We start from the raw sequence: 16,479 nt of genomic DNA on the forward strand, positions 1-16,479 counted from the left end.
TGTTATTTTATTTCAGGAGGGACTGCACTGTGGAAGATTAAGGACCTTCCTGAAGTATATAACTAACAGGTCACTTGGCTAAGTAGACCAAGCCTGCTGTCCTCTAGTGTCCTTCACATTTTCATTTAATCTAAATTCAGTTAATATTATGTAATATGAATGCAGGGGTGTCAGAGACTCTAAGCTGAATATGAATTTTGAATTAAGAGTACAGAACAACCTGAAACTGTCTGCAAAAAAAAAAAAAAAATTAAAAAAAAAAAATCAGAGCACCCAAGGGCTTTGTCTGGCCTCAGAGAGGCACAGCATTTCCATGAAATGGCTGTGAGCTGAATGAGAGCTCTAGGTATTAATATTCAAAGCAGGGCATCACATATGGCTTATGAAACACTTCTTCAAGTGGATTAAAGACCTGTTCTCAAGGCAGTGAGGTTCCCACTACAACTGGAACCACTAGGCTCCAGGTTCATTACCATAGCACGCTTACTGGACAAAAAAAAAAAAAAAAAAAAATTGAAAGGCTTCCCTTTCTATTAGCCTCCCTCTCTAACTATTGAGACTCATCCTAATACCTGAGCTGACTAATGATGAGCCCTAAAAGGGTGAACCCAGAGCCACACAGCAACTCTGAGCAACCTCTGCTTCAAGGTGAGAAGTCCACATGGGATTATTCCAAGCTGCAACCAGGTGGAAACATTAATGGCCATCATTAAGGGAGCCACCAAGGGGTTTTCCTCAACCAGTGAGGACAGCAGCTTCTTTCCAAGAACTGTGCTGACTGCCCTGGTTTGTCCTGCATGTTCCTGTTTACCCACACAGGGTGCTGCAAGGTTCCCAGGAACCTGCCCAGGACTATGTGCTCCATCCTGCTGGCATCATTAGCACCCAAATGGCATTGCAGATAATATGGCCCTAATTACACTGAGAGAAGGAACTTAATGCAGGGCAGTGAAACCCTCTGTGGATGTTTTCTATGTATTTTACTTGAATCAATGTGAGGGGGTTTTGTTTCTGGTGAAATATAAGTATATAGCACACTCACACACAAAACATTTGGTTTGGTACCAGTTCTCTGTTGCAATGAGGCATCATCTGACACTGAAGTGCAATATTTACCCTCATGTTCTGCTGGTCAAGGAGGGCAGATTTGTCACCCAAGTATTGTTTGATATGAATTAAGTGACACACACCACCTCTTGGGTTTATTTGCCCACCATGTGGCTCCTCCAATTCCTACCCCTGCTCAGCGTGCCAGAGGGAAAGCAGAGGTTCTGGTCTGTTCCAGTGTATCTGTCCCTGTTTTCAGAACATATTTCCCTAAGTAGGCCAAAAATGTCTCTGAATTCTTGAGGAAAGGTTTGTCAGGCACCAGAGCCAGGCAGAGGGTGACCAGCTGTTCTACTTTTGGAGATCCTGTCCTAGTTCTCAGATGCACTGCACTTCCCATAGAGGAGAGAGGCCAAATGTCCTACTTTCTTTTCTTGCTGGCCTATTTGCCCCACCATGAGAAAGTAAGGTGTGTGACAGCACACACGAGAGCAGAAAAAACCCTCCCTGCCATATGCCTGCAAGAAAAGCCAACAGAGAAGCAAAAAGCCCTGACTATTTTCAAGCTGCACCTCAAAATCCTCCTGTTTCAGCTCCCGCTCTTGTCTTCTGGCTCCTCAAGGTGGATGCTATGAAAAACTGGTTTCCCTGTCCTCTGATGTCACCTCTGCTCTGAAATGTCACCTTGTTAACACACAGAGTTCACTGCTCTGTCTCAGCTTGTGGGAACATATTATCACTTAGCTCTGATTCAGCAAGACAGCTACATTTACACCTTGCCTCTGCCTGTTCAGTAGGGCACCAAGGGATGCCTCTGAACCTGGTTTTAACTCTATTAGACATGCACTTAAACTTAAGCATGGATCTAAGTGCTTGGCTAGACTGCTGCCATGATGAAAAAAGAACAAATAGGCTAGTGCCACAGAGGGCTTTGAACTGAGAATATTATTTATCTTAGATTTCAGGAAAAAAAGAAACCTTTACATACAATTAATTTCTTCTGGAGATGCTTGGCAAACAGAAAAATAATATACTTAGTAAAGATCCTGCTCCTGGGCAGTGGCAGCAGCAGGCTGATATGAAAATTCAGGCTTCAGCAAGGTGGTGGATGAACACAACACATTTCTGCTCTGTCAGCATTAAGCTTTGGCCAACCAACAGGCACGGAACCCCTAAAGTAGAGAGAAAACAGGTAAAATTAGAGAGCATGGGTAACATCAGAGAGCATCCCTAAATTAGACCCACTACCCACTTTTTCTCCTGCAGCATTTACTCATCCTCAACCAGCTGCTGCTCCTCAGGAAGGGAACCTGGGTAAGAGCTATGGGGGAGCTTCATGTTTGCTTAGGCAACACCAGAGCCATCCTGGCAGTCCTGCAGAGAGATGGAGATGGAAAAGGAGTGAACCCATCCCTCACTGCATCCTTCAAACATCCACAGCCATCGACAAAAGCTGCGTTCATCAGTAAGGACAGAGCTTGGGCTTCTCAGTCCTTTTTCAGCTTCTTAGAGCTTGTTACCTCTGCCTTTTTAAAAGTCTTCTGGAGCCCAAATGCTTTATGGCAGTCTCCTGTCTTTTGTGAGTTACATCTCAGCAGTCTGAGGAAGCTGACCTGACAGATCAGCTCTGCTGTTTCACACCCTCGGTTCACACCTCTCCATTCACAAGCTGCTGCTCTGCATTTCTCTTCACTCTGCAGTTTCAAACTTTGTAAACTTTGGTCAGAAGCTTGATCATAGGGTGGCAGGAATTTGGAGGAGGAAACAAGAATCTGCCCATCCTTCTTTCTTCATATATCCCCCAATATTAAACACTTTTTTATTATTTAAAAGGGGTAACACGCTCTCAGATAAGATACAACACCTTCTATGTTTTTACATTTTGCTTTTAGCTAAAGCATCATTAAACTTCTTGAAATAGTATCTTACTGCTTACAATTTGGAAAAACACCCCAGCATTCCTGCATTTGCCTCTGAGAGCAGACATCCCTCCTCCTTCACTTTCTGCACAGACAATAACAGTGGGTTTGGCCATCTCCTTGCAGCCACGAACAGCTGAGAATGGAAAAATCAACATCTGAAACCGGGTGAGCTTTTGATGTGACTCCGTGTGACAGCTTGAAGAAAACTCCCACCCCTGGTGAGTCACAAACTCCCCTTGCAAACCCTGGGCTGAAGCTGGAAGCGTGAGGATGAGTTGGACACGAAGCCCTCCAGGAGGGAAAAGTTTTCAGCTGGATCTGTGGTGCTGCCTCTGACTCTGCCACCTCCTCACCATGGTCTGCAGCACATCTGCAGGTTCCAAAAAGGATCTGCTGGGGCTCCTGGTAAAATATCTTTGCATTTGCAGCTGACTCGGGGTTTCCTCAAGTGCTAAAGATGCTTGAAATGGAGAGAGAGGGAGGGATAGGATGGGCTGTGAAAAAAAGTTAGGGTCAGTTAATCCAGTGCCTGGTAGAGTCCTAGGGCTCTGTGTGGATAGTGAAGTTCATAGAATCAATCAGAGAATCAGAGAATCATAGAAATATAGAATCATAGAATCATCAAGGTTGGAAAAGACCTCTAAAATGGAGTCCAACCATCCACCCTAACCAACCCCTAACCACTAAACAACTGCAGTTCAAGCACTTTTCTGATTACAGCAGTAGTCATTAACCGAAAGACACATTCAGTGGGGAAGAGTAGGAGAGCCTCAGTTCCCTGGTTCATATGGGAAGAAAAAAGCACCCCCAGGAATTCAGGCTTGGTAGCAAAATGGGGCTGTGAAAAGACACTAAATCCCATCAAGGGAAGCAGCTGGTCCTCCACACCTTGTTTGGTTATCAGCTGGGGCAGGAATGCTCTGTGCTGCTGAGGGTGGGGTGTTGCTGAGGTTTGGGTGACAGGCAGGAGGGGAGGGACACGACTGATCCCACCCAAGAGCCAGGAGCTGGGGAGAGACAAGGACCCCCATCCAGCACATCCCTGGCAGCAGGAGCAGCAGGGACTGGCTCTGCCTGGCCTCACGTTGTCAGGATGATCCCTGCAGAGCATGGCTGTTATTTGCTGCAGAGGATGCATTTTTGGCACCCGCTCTCCAATATGTTGCTGTCACCCTAGTGACAACCCCGTAATCTCTTCTTTCCCTTCCAGTGTTATTGTCCCAGTTTCCAAGGAGCAGACAAGAAGGATTTATGCTTCTGGAGTGGGATAATTCCTCACTGGGAGAGAAATGAGCAGAGACAGACTCGGGAAATTCTTCACTTGTCTATTTTTATTTACAGTGGAGTTCCTGTTATTACCTTGAACAAAAATAGCACACCAGCAAGGCTGCAGCCAAGTTTCCTTTGCCTTTCTGTGGGAGCCCATCAACACCAGCCCTTTTCACCACCTCTCCCCATGGCCAGCACCAGCTCATCCTGGGGCAGCCCCAAGGATGGGCACCCCTGGTAGCCCCACACCTCCCGTGCTTGCCTGAGAGCATCACTTCCAGCTCCCAGCAAGTCCCATCTGCACATCAGGGTCCTGAGCTGGTGCTGGTGGCAATGAGAAGATCCTGATGGTGCACACAACCCCCTTGGTGCCTTTTCTCCAGGGTGCTCAGAGTTAAGCCACCCGGGTTTAATATTCACCAGCAGAATTCTGCAAACAGGGGGTGATATCCCTGTCAAAAAGTAACCTGGCTGTACTAAAGGACTGCTGAAAGGTGACAAAAAAAAGAGGCAGAGAAGTGGTTACTGCCTCCCCAGGTGACAGCCTCCATGTCTAGAGGCTTTCAGGTTCCCAGCAAGGTTACACTTCACCTGCAGCAAAGCCAAGGGGAGTGCAAATGGCAGCACTTGAGTTACCACCAGGTGAGATACCATCTTTTGGATGGGGCAAAATCACAGGGTGGTTTTAAGTGCTTCTCCTTTTCAAAGCCGTTGGCTGTTTTCACAGTGAACCTGAGTATTGGACAGAATTTCCAAATCCATTATGTTTTATCTTCAGAAAAGAGGCAGGATCTTCCTTTTACAAAGCCAAGGAACTGCCAACTCCTTCTCACTTCCTCCTCAGCAAGGACACACATGTAGGATAAGATTTTTCAAAGCAGCTCCAGGGCCCATCTCCTGTTGACAATCAATGGGACTGAGCCCTTAAATTCCTCTGGAAATCTCATCCTTTGATGTCGTTTCAAAGGCTTCAAAGCTAAGGTTTGCCTCTCTGAGCAAAGCAGGAGAGTGGAAATGTTAAAGCAGCTCACCCTAAAGCCCTTCCCGCAGTCCTGCCAGAGCGCAGAGCATCACCCCAGAGCTGACTGAGGGGGAAACTTTTCCTGGCCAAAAACTGCTGCTGGGAAAGGACCAAGGAAGGCAGTGGCAGAGCCTGCACCTTGACCTAGGGTTTGAAGAGCCTTCAGCAAGGGACTGACATCTCCTTCCCAATAAGTTCTCAAGAGCCTGAGTGCAAATATCACTTTGTGCTCATCTCTGCCCCATGCTCAGGCAGCAGAGGCACAAGCAGGGTTCTTGCCTTGCTCACAGCCAGAAGCAGGACCTGCCTGACCTGGCTTTGCTTCAACCACAAACCTTTTCTTGCCTGCACATCTCCCCACCTTTCCCACAGCTGTTTTCCTTGACAGCAACCAGAAACCCCTCTTTGAAACATTTCAGAGTCTGAGGTAGGAAAATGCTGCTATGAGCTTCACGAAAATATGCAGCTGGGAAGGGGCTCTACAGATCTTCCTTGGAAGGCAAAGAATGATTACACCTCACTGGACATCAGAGAATTCAGTCTTTAGCCTGTGGCCCACTCCTATATGGAGCTTCTGGGTTTTAAAACATGCAAACTATAAAGTTTTTTTCCTGTGATTATGATATCCATAGCAGTGCTGGTGTGAGAAGATTCTCTGAGTACCCATTTTCTTCAGTACTACAAGAATTCAGACAAAGTCAGCTCTCAGCACCATGAGACCTATATAAACCCAGTAAAAAGGCAGCCTTAAATAGTTCCACTTCTCACTGAACACTTTTTCCCTCCAAATAAGAGCAGGCAACCTAAATGAAAAATAGTGCTCTGTAGTTCACCCAGGGAGGGGAGAGACAGAGGGCTTGGGAGGGGGGGGTTTCTTTGCCAGTTTTGCTGGGGGGAAAAAAAAAAAAAAAGTGATAGGCAGAACATCACCACAGCCTCTCCATTTATCTCCTTGCTAGCTGGTTTAACATAGACATCAGACAAGAATCTCAGTCAAGGGCAGGGTTTTTTTTTGTGCCCCAGCCAAGCCAGGGAGCTGGCTCAGGGCAGGAGAGATGTGCTGAGGAAAGGTGGTGGTGGCTGCCTGGGGCTCATCCCCTGAGCTCCCTTCCCACTCCTCTCAATGATGTAATTTTTTGCCAAGTGCAAAGTAGGTGCCTGCTTCTGTTTCCATTGCAGTATCCCCACCAGGGATGATAAGGATGATTTATTTTGATTACAGTACCCAGGCACCCCAGTCAAAACCCACACCTGTCAGAGACAGGGCAAACCAAGAAAAGCTGAAGGTCACCTCCTCCCCTGGGAGCAGAGCTTGGGTGAACACCTTGGGCAATGTAAACACCATCCTAGGGTTTGCTAATGACCTCAGTGAATCAAGATGGGGCCCTTGTTGGCCTTATGACAACTTCCCAAAATAGGGCAACAGCCTAAATTGCAATTCTGCCTCCAGGGCCCATTTTGTCATCCCCAGGGTCCCACATCCTGAGTGGGGCAGGAGGAAAGCCCCAGGGGACTGTCCCACTGCTGCCTTGGTGAAAGGTGTCAAACCCTGGTGAAGGTTCAGCTGTTCCCTGTTTTTTCCATCTCTCTGGGTCCGTGTTTCCCCCACTGCACAGCCCACTTTTGCATTTCCCCAGCATCAAGAGAGGGAAGCTGAGAAAATTGGGGTTGTTGAGCCTGGAGAAGGAGGATGCTACAAGGAAACCTCAAAGCGACCTTCCAGTACCTGAAGGAGCCTGCAGGAAATCTGAGGAGGGACTTTTTACAAGGGTGTGAAGTGATGGGACAAGGGTTAATGTCTTTAAGATGGAAGAGGGAAGATTTAGGTTAAACATTAAGAAATTTTTCAGTGTGAGGGTGGTGAGACACTGGCACAGATTGGCCAAGGAAGCTGTGTCTGCCCCATCCCTGGAAGTGTTCCAGGCCAGGTTGGATGGGGCTTGGAGCAACCTGGGCTGGTGGGAGGTGTCCCTGCCCATGGGGTTGGAACTGGATGAGCTTTAAGGTCCCTTCCAACCCATGGCACATCCACTGGAGTTGCCACAGCTCCCACTGTCCTGTCCTGCATCCCCCCTAGAAAGGTGTTTGCTTCCCTCAGTTGCTGCTCTGCAGATGATTTCCCAGCCCAGAAATCCCACCCCAGCCCAGGGAAGGGTTCATGGCACCAGAGAGGGTTCCTGGCCCCAGGAGTGAGCAGGGCAGCAGGGAAGTGGAGTGTGGGGCTGTGTGGAAATGAATGGGGGTATTGTTTCTGCCTGCCTGCAGTTTTATTAAGTGCAACATCTTCCATAAGATATTAGAGCTGGTTGATAATTCTGAGCCAAGATAAAAAAAAAAAAAAATTCAGCCAAAAGTCGTGTTCAGAAAACCTTCTGGTTGGAATAAAAATGTGCTAACTTTATCATTTTTTTTCTGTTTTCGCAGAAAAAGCCCTTTCTTCTTTTTACTGTTTGTTATTCCATCTCCATCCCTCCAACGCAAAAACAAAGAGTAAAACTATTACAGGGCAGTAGGTTTTGGATTAATGCTGACAACCAGTCAGTAATACTTTACTCAGCATGACTTGCTTTTGCAAAAAAATCCTGAGCTAATTTCAGACTCTTCAGGCAACACTTAAACAGTTGTCACTTCTTAGAGAGCTTTCTAATCAAACCAGAGATCTGGACCCAAATGTTGCCAAGGTCTGGGCAGGGTTGATTTGGGTCCTTTTCTAGCACTGACAGGGATGGAGCTCAGCCAGGCAGGAGGAGCACCTCCCCCATGCCAGGACCCAGTGGGACTTGAAGGCAAGACACAAAGGGAGTGAAAGGAAGGGCTGAAAATCTCCACACGAGTAGCACTGAGACATCACTGCTCCCTCCCCAAAATCCTTGCTTAGGCAGCTGTCCCCAGGGCTGCAAAACCAAAAGGGGTGAGGAGGAGGAGGAGGAGCAGGAGAAAAGCTGCAGTGGGACCATCCTAAAGGGCTCATTTCAGGAGCTCAAAGCAAGCCTGGGTGGGAGCATCATGAGGGCTGCATCCACTATGGGTGGCAAGAGAAATCTGCTGATTCAGCTGGGAGGGCTTTTGAAGTGCTGGCATCTGAATCTGCACTGAGCCTTCCTCTGTCAGATCCTCCTTTGAACTGAAAAACTGAAAGGTTTTGAACAAGCTGCTGATTCTCCAGCCTGACAAATGGTTCCTCAGACATCTCTTTCAGCTATTTGTCACTCACTCATGCTCCTTCAGGTATAGACCCTTTTTTTTTTTTTTTTTTTCATTTATTTGTTTCACAGCAGCTCCTTCAGGTATAGACTCGATTTTTTTTTTTATTTTTTTTTCCTTTTGTTTGTTTCAGAGCAGAACACTCCCTCTTCCTCTCCAGCCCATCTGGCTGTGCAGCATCACACTGCAGAAACCCTTATGCAGCACCAGAAAACAGCTGGGGAAAGGTTACTGTGTCACATGCCCTCCTACACAGATGCCATAAGCTGATATGCTCAGCTCTTAGTCCCCAGGGCAGTCAGGGCAAAGGAAGAAAGGGAAAACAAATAAATAAAATACATGCAAATAAGGCCCCAGGAATGCAGTGCTTTAAAACCTTTAAAAAAAAACCCAAGTCAAAGATGCAATATGAGGTTATAAATAAAAAGAAAGAAACATTGTGCATTGTACTTGAAAAGGGTTCTTGTAGAGGTCTGGGTTTTTTTTTTAAACATGGCACATCTAATCTGCAGCTCAGATAATGCACCCTCAGATAATCAAGAGTTGGCTGTAAAAAAAAAAGATTGCTTTTTTGGAATGACAGCTTGAGAAGTTCATACAAGTTTCTTGTAACAAATCCCCTAATTATCATTTCCATCAATAGGATGTGAATGCATATTCCAGGCACTACAGGCAGGAGAGAGAAAAAAACCAAAGAAACCCAAACAAACAAAAGAAAACCCCAAAAAACAGGGAGGAAGTACCAGAATCTTATAGTTCAGCTGATGAAAAGCCCAAATTCTAAGCAGTGGCACAAAAAGCCACTGGGATGGGGATGGGATTTCTACCTCCATGTCAAGGCTGCACACCCACTGTGCTGCACACAGAGAACACTGTATGCATATGATGCACACTATATATATATATACATTATATATATATTATATATATATATAAAGCACACAAAATAATGCTATTGGCAACTTCTCTCCAGAGGTGGAGTTCTGGGAAGTGGAGAGAGTGGATTTCAGGAGCATGTGATCCAGACAGTCATTGAGACAGAGCCAGTCACAAAATTTAGATCCAGACCTGATGAAGCTTTCAAGTCCATCCATATTTCAGCCTGTGTTGAAATATGGGGGTTGGCTCTGCCCAGCATGAAAATAACTACCTCTGAAGATTAGATTTCCACCTCTTAAGCTAAGTCCTTGAATTTAGATGTGGACTAGTCAGGAGTGGACACTTCATGAAGGGATGGAGAGGCCAGTCCAGACTTCTGGCTGAGGAAGAGGGAAGCATCACCTTCAGCCCTCACCTTCATGTAGTGTTGCTCCTCCCAGCTTTGCTGCAACCAGCAGCAGTAAAACCCACCAGGACTGATGCCTCAGGTCTAAACCTGAGCACATCCCAGCTGCTCACATGAAGCTTTCCCAAATCAGCTTCCGACTGGTAGCAGAGCTCAGGTTCCACCCCCATTCCCAGACTGCATCTCCAAGTGCCCCTGAGCAGACAGAGGAAGAGGCTGAGGAAGATCCACCCAAAACCTGCAGCCTGAGCTCACTGCTGGCCACAAACTGGTGGCGTTTGCCTCTTGCTCTGACAGCTCTGCCCCAGCAGCCCAACACCAGCCAAGGGCACAGCAGGCACGGGCACCAAACCTTTAGGGGGATGCAGAGGAGTTGAATGATGGAGATGATGCTAAGAAGGGTTTTCATCCCTTCTGTTTCATCACAGGGGCTCCAGCCTGAGCTGGCTGAACCTTCAGCCAGAAGGAAAGGCTCTGAGGGCTTCCCAGAAGTTTCTTCCCCCAGGATGCAAAGTCCAGTCTAAGAAGTGTCCATCTCCAGGCTGCCACTCTGAGCCACCCCAAATCCAAACAACCCACTAGAGAGCTCCAAAACAAGGGCTTCCCTCTGACCCTACAACCTCCACAGAGAGAATTCCAGCCCACTTTTGGGGGTAGGAATGGGGGGCACTCAGTACATGTCCTTCTATTCCCCATCACCCCCTGCTCCCCAGTCCACCCTGTTCACCCCTAAAATGGGCAGGAGTCCAGCAGCTTTACAGGCCCCACGACACAGAAAGGCAAATACATGGTTTGGAAGCAAAATATTGACCTAGCAGAGCTGGGCAAAGTGCAGCAAACCTCATGAAACACACTGTGAATTTCCATAGGCAGGTCTCATGGACCTGGAAAACCCTTTGGTATTCTTGTGACAGAGGAGATCCTGAAATGGAGGCATCTTCTAACCAAGCACCAGTGAGAATTTGTCCTGTGCAGCTACTGGGTCAGAAGGAACAGTCTGCTCCTCCCAGTGACCCCTTTACTTCTGCTCTTCATGGCTGTGCTTTCTCACTTAGGAGATCAGTTTGCTTTTGCCAGATGGAGTCAAAGTCACCACTGTGAATCCAGCTTTTTTTTTTTTCTTTGTTTCTTGGAAAGCACCAGTCAGTACCATGTCAAGAAAAACAAATAGAGAGGTTTGCTTAGGATCTATTTAAAGCAAAGCATCAGTGGTAGCTCCAATAACAACCCCAGGGCCAGCACGGATGTTTGGGACAAAACTGGGGCTACTGTCCATGAGAAGGGCAGGAGCCTTGCAAAACTGCAGCAAACATCCCATCTTTCTCCCAAGAGGTCACAGCCTTTGTGCAATGCAAGCTTCAGCATCCCCACTATCCAGGCTGCTATTTGGAGTCACTGGCTATGTAGGAGAAGTCCTGGAACTCAATCACTGCAAGCTGACATAAGGTCTTGAAATGCAGCAGGGACACCCTGAGTGACCCAAGAGCAGAACCTGGGTTTCCCTCCTCTGCTCATTAGACCTTGGGTGGCTGAAGATTGCTCTGACCCAGGAGAAAGCCTGTGCCTTGCAGAGGGGTGACACAGCACCATGTTTGCAGCCTCCATCACCTCCTCCTCCACCCAAACTCAGTGCCAGGCAGCAGAAACCAGGCAGGGAGGTGGTGATGGAGCAGAAGGTCCCATCCCACCAGGACTGTCTCTTCCTGGAAAGCACAGGCACACAGGTGGGTGTCCACCTGGATGCTCATCCCAGGGAAAGGGCTGATGCCACAGCCTCACCTGACAACACCATCCTGAGGCTGATTTCATTAGTGTCTATAAAACACTCCAGCACTCTCTGTATGGAGCACAAAGTGTTATTAAACAGCCAGGAGGAGCAGAGCCAACAGTGCTTCATTTTGTTTATATAAGGTATTCTGCTGATACTGTACCCTTGGGGAACAGTCACAGCAATGGTTACAACAGGGTATTTACTACCAGCTCATCTTGCTGCAGCAACACTGACCCTACCTCTGAAAGCAATCTCAGAAATGTCTGGTCCATGGGGAATCTTGCTCTGTCCCACTTAGAAGCCTGCCAGTGCTTGCCTTTCCCTTCTGCAGCTCTTTTCTGTAAAAGAGGCATTCATAACTCCGAGCTCCTTACCAGTGAACCTAATCCAGCAAGTATCCAAGACATTCAGGAAAAGAGACTTTCAGAGCATTGGAATTTTTCCATGCCAGCACTTTTTCAGCCTAAGATAAATGGCTTTCACTTACAGGGCTAAAGGCTCTATTCTTTTCAAAATACTTCTCAGCTTCAAAGCAGCAATGGAAACTGGCCATGCACCTGGCCAGCTGATCCAGCCTGGAGTCAGCCAAACAGCAAAAAGAATCTTTCTTTCCCTCAGCACAGAGCACACTTTGCTGCAGAGTAGACAAGCAAGCAGGAGGGCTGATGTAAAGGGGCTAATGCTTGATTAATCAGAATATAATTAAGCAGGGCTGGGTCAGCACCACATGATGAATTTCCCACCTGGGGGCTGGTGCCCAGGACACACTTGTTGCTTTAAATGCCATATCCTGGAAAAGCCTCCTGGGGAGGTTGCTTTCCAGCCACTGTGTTGGAGCAAAAGTGCTCTTGAGCCCTCTCTTCCAACCTTTTAACCTGTGCAGGTACATGAGGAGGGACCTCCCCAGAAATTTGGGAACCTACAAGACCAGAAAACAGCTGCACCAAGCCCCCTCCACTCACAGACTCTCCTTGGGCACCAATGAGCCACTCCTGCTGGATGGAATTTGATTTTATTTTTATCACAGTGATGGCCAAAGGCTCCAGCTGATGAGATGTTTGCCTCTCTCATGAGACAAGTTTTGCAAATCATGGAATCATAGAATTGGCTGGGTTGGAAGGGACCTCTGAGATCATCAAGTCCAACCCTTGATCCACTACCTCATTGAAATCAGTCTTGACCAAATTGCTCCCAGCCCAAGGCAGCAGATGGAAGGGGAAGTCAGGGGAGGAAGAAGAGGTGAGGAAGCACAGTGCCTGAGGGACATGTTCTGGGACACCTCTACAGGGCTTCATGTTTGGATGCAACTTCTCTGAAGCCCAAAGAAGAGACAAGAACAGCTCTTAGTCCTTGCTCACCTCTCTGCAGGGCTTGGGATGACCCTGCCAAAGCTGACTAGAAAGTCTGAGGAGGTCCTGGAGCTATCTATGCTTTCCTCCAAAACCCTTCTCTCCACAGCATCCTTCTTCCCAGAACCCCCCCAGCAAGTCCCTCCTCACCAGGCTCTCACCCCAGCCACCCCATCACTCCCAACTGTTCAGCACTGGGACCACATGCAGGAGAGGAGGTTGCACAACGCTTGGACACCTTACACTTGACCCCAAGCTCTGGTTCTTGCTCTCACTTTCAAGAGCCACAGCCATAAAAAGAGGAGGGGGGGGATTTGCTGGCCAAGGAGAAGCCAGGGTGAGCTGATGCAGTGCAGGCTCCCGAGGTCAATGGCTGCAGCTCAGTGCTGGGAGAGGACACGAGCTGCCTAATGTGGAAATGTTTGGATTTGGAGCACTCCAGAGTTCCAGTTAGCCCCTAGCAGCTGCAGAGCCTGTTTACTGCAGCCCTCAGCCTGACAGTGACCAGATGCAGAGTCTGCAAAGCCTGCAGCCCCATTTATCTCCTTGCCAGTGACCCAACAATACCTTGCTTAATAAGTCTGGCACAGAAATAATCATCTAAAAGAGCTAAAAGAACACAACATCCGTGGCCCATCTTTACAGCCAGAAGGGGTGTTTTTGCGAGGCTTACAGCCTAATCTTTCACTTTTCCCAAGTGCTTCCCTCCTACTTCACAAACTCCTGGTGATTTATTTTCCTGGATGCAAACCTCCTGCAATGACAGGGAGCCTGCACCTCTGCAGCCAAACCCTGCACAGGGAGGCAGAAAGCAGCTGGGGTGAGGAGAAAGCAGCTTTTCTGCAGCAGGGGCCGGGGAAGTGGTGGTGGGGGGGAGGAGGATGCTTAATTCACAAGATGCTTAATTCACAAGTTGCTTAATTCACGAGATGTTTAATTCACAAGATGCTTCCCCCCCTGCCCCACACCTCTGATGCCAGAAGGGCTGGGACAGGTAGCCCTGACCTCCTGCCCAACCCCAGCCCCACATGTCCCAGGCTGCCTAAATCTTAAGGGGGTGACAGGACAGGCTGGACCAGCACCACGTGTGTCCCAGCAGCACCCAGCGCTCCCCAGATCAAATTAAAAAAAAAAAAAAAATAGTGAAAAAAAAAAAATCCAAGCAAACCCAGTCATTAGGTGCTTTATGAGGACCCAGAGAACTGTATCTTTGCTGGCAGGTGAGCTGGATGTTGGATCAACATCAACACCAAGAAACATAAATTGTGCTCCACTGGCTCACGTCGTTGATGACCTTGGCTTGCAGATAAGCCCATGTGGTGTTATCTTCTGTGTTTTGCTGCAGGTACCAGGTGTCTTTGAAGGTCAGCATTGAGGAAAGGGCTCTCCCCCAGTCAGGAGAAGGTTACAGAGAATGCTTTTTATGCAACATAAGCTCGTAGATGATTAACAATTTTCTTTCAGTTAACTGCAAAGTTAATAGTTATTCAGAGCACTCCATGGTAATGGGAGTGGAGAAGGGGAGACGTCCTACATTAACCATTAATCTGGGGCTGTGCAATGAAAATTAAAATGGAATATGGCACATAAGTATGATTGATTCTGCTTGCAAAGGGAGAGGGTGTCAGTGTATGCTTTGGGCGGGAGTGTTTCCTTCTGACAACAGGGAGCCCTGGTGCAGGTGGGGATGTGTCACAGGAAGGCTGCACTCACTGTTCAGTCCTCTATTTTCTGCTATTTTCAAGCTCAAATCACATTCCGGTTTAAAACCCATCTTGTTAACTCTACACCTCCCAAAGATCTCTAAATGTTAGTGAGTGAATGGATTATATATATATTTTTTTAGGGTTTTTTAAAAAGAAGGGCTGAACATGGCAATTTGAGACCCTAGAAGAAAGGGGTATTTTGTTTTGTGGGGTTTTTTTGTCTCTCTTTTCCCATCTTTTTGCTTTGCCCTGGCCACCTCTCCAGCCACAGCAGTGGTTTGAGCTTGGCAGTGTCAGGTTCCCCTGCCCATGGCTCACCAGAGGCTTCCAGCCTTGGTCTGGGTCAGAACTGCTTTTCTCCAGCACTGCTGACACATGTGTGGTCATTGCCACATGCACAGAGACCTCCTGAGGTCAATGCCATTGAGTTTATTTTTTGCTTGCAGCTCAGTGGCAAACTTGGGGAGAAAAAGCAAAGCATGGGAGACAGGCCTGGGAGGCAAACTTTGTGCTCATGGTAGCCCCCAGGTCAGCAAGGTTTGGCTCTGATACTTTGATGGGGATTTTGAAAAAGATTGCAAAATCCAGATCTGGATTTATCTTGGCCCTTTTTCTTCTCTTCACTACCCCCAAGCCTGCCAGAAGTCCCTTGCCTGCTCTCACTGGGGTTTTGATCCAGGCTGTGGGGGCTTGTGTTTAATTCACAGGATGCTTAATTCACAAGATGCCCTGCCCCCATCTCTGATGCCAGGAGAGTTGGTCCCTGGGACAGGTAGCCCTGACCTGCTGCCCAACCCCAGCAGACACATGTCCCAGGCACATGTCAGTGTGGGGGCTGAGGGACTGTGTTCTTCAAGCTGAATAAGAGCAGCTTTGAAGCCAAATTCCTCCTGTGGTTCAGCTACACCTGTGTGATCCTACCCACTTGTTTTCCTGAGGAGCCAGCACTTCCTTGTCCCACCCAGCCAGAAATGAGACTAAACACTTCCACACCACAGTCTGCCCCATGCAGGGAGCATCACTCATCCTAAAGCCACAAGACCCAACCTCCTCCTCCTTGCTCTCTCTCTGCCTGGGGAGGTGTTTGCTCTGCTTTTCCTTGGCGATCAGTGCACAGCAGTTGCAAGTCAGGGTCTGTTCTTGTGCTCTCCTTCCTGACACCAAGCCCTGTTTGGGTTTTGGCCAGCCCTAGAGCCCCAGTGACCAATGCTTGAGGGATCTCCTGATGTGTGGGCAGCTGCCAGATGAGCTCTTGGGGAGCAATGAAGCATTCAGTGCTTGCAGGTGGTATGGGCAAAGCCCTCTGCTACCACAGCCCATGCCCTGCAGAACCAAAAGCCATGTCCCTGAGGTCACAAAATCTGACATGTCCCTGAGATCACAACTGGAAAAGACCACTAAGATCACCACATCCTACCATCAGTCCTATCTCTCAACCCCAGGCATCCTCCTGAGACCCAAGGGCCAGCAGCAGGCAGGAAGGAATTCTGCAGGAAGAATGAAGGTGACACAGAGCCTGCACCAGCCCTGGCTCTGAGCACACCATGGGTTCAGTGTATTTGCCTTGGAGAAATGGGGTTAAGAAAGAACAAAGTCATAAACAAGAGGCTCTACATAATGCTGAATCTCTAATGGTTCTGTAATTGCTGGGCTTTAGTGCACAGTTAATCTACAACCTGGCTAACATGACTCAAGGTAATCCAGAGGCAGCAGCAAAGGGCTGCCATCTTCCCTCTTCCATAAAACCCCCCTGCCTCCAAATACTATGACAAAACTTATAAAGAAAGAGTTGCCTGCAAGGGTCTGCAGGATGAAGCCTTTCATGTCTTCTGATGCAAGGTGCATCCTGATACCAGGAGATGTGACACCACTGGGTACGCAGCACCCAGGGAGTGGCAGTCCTCA

General features: G+C 48.0%; 1 long non-coding RNA gene across 2 annotated transcripts in view; it reads right to left on the reverse strand.

Moving 5' to 3' along the window:
- The window catches only part of LOC139793993 (uncharacterized), a 101,746-nt gene that overhangs the window by 6,454 nt on the left and 78,813 nt on the right, over positions 1 to 16,479 (reverse strand). For both annotated transcript variants that reach the window (XR_011724907.1, XR_011724906.1), the window contains exon 2: positions 2,036 to 2,219. This is a non-coding gene — a long non-coding RNA (uncharacterized lncRNA). The remainder of the gene's footprint in view (positions 1 to 2,035; positions 2,220 to 16,479) is intronic.

The sequence above is a fragment of the Heliangelus exortis genome, chromosome 3 (assembly GCF_036169615.1).
Source record: "Heliangelus exortis chromosome 3, bHelExo1.hap1, whole genome shotgun sequence".
Taxonomy (NCBI): domain Eukaryota; kingdom Metazoa; phylum Chordata; class Aves; order Apodiformes; family Trochilidae; genus Heliangelus; species Heliangelus exortis.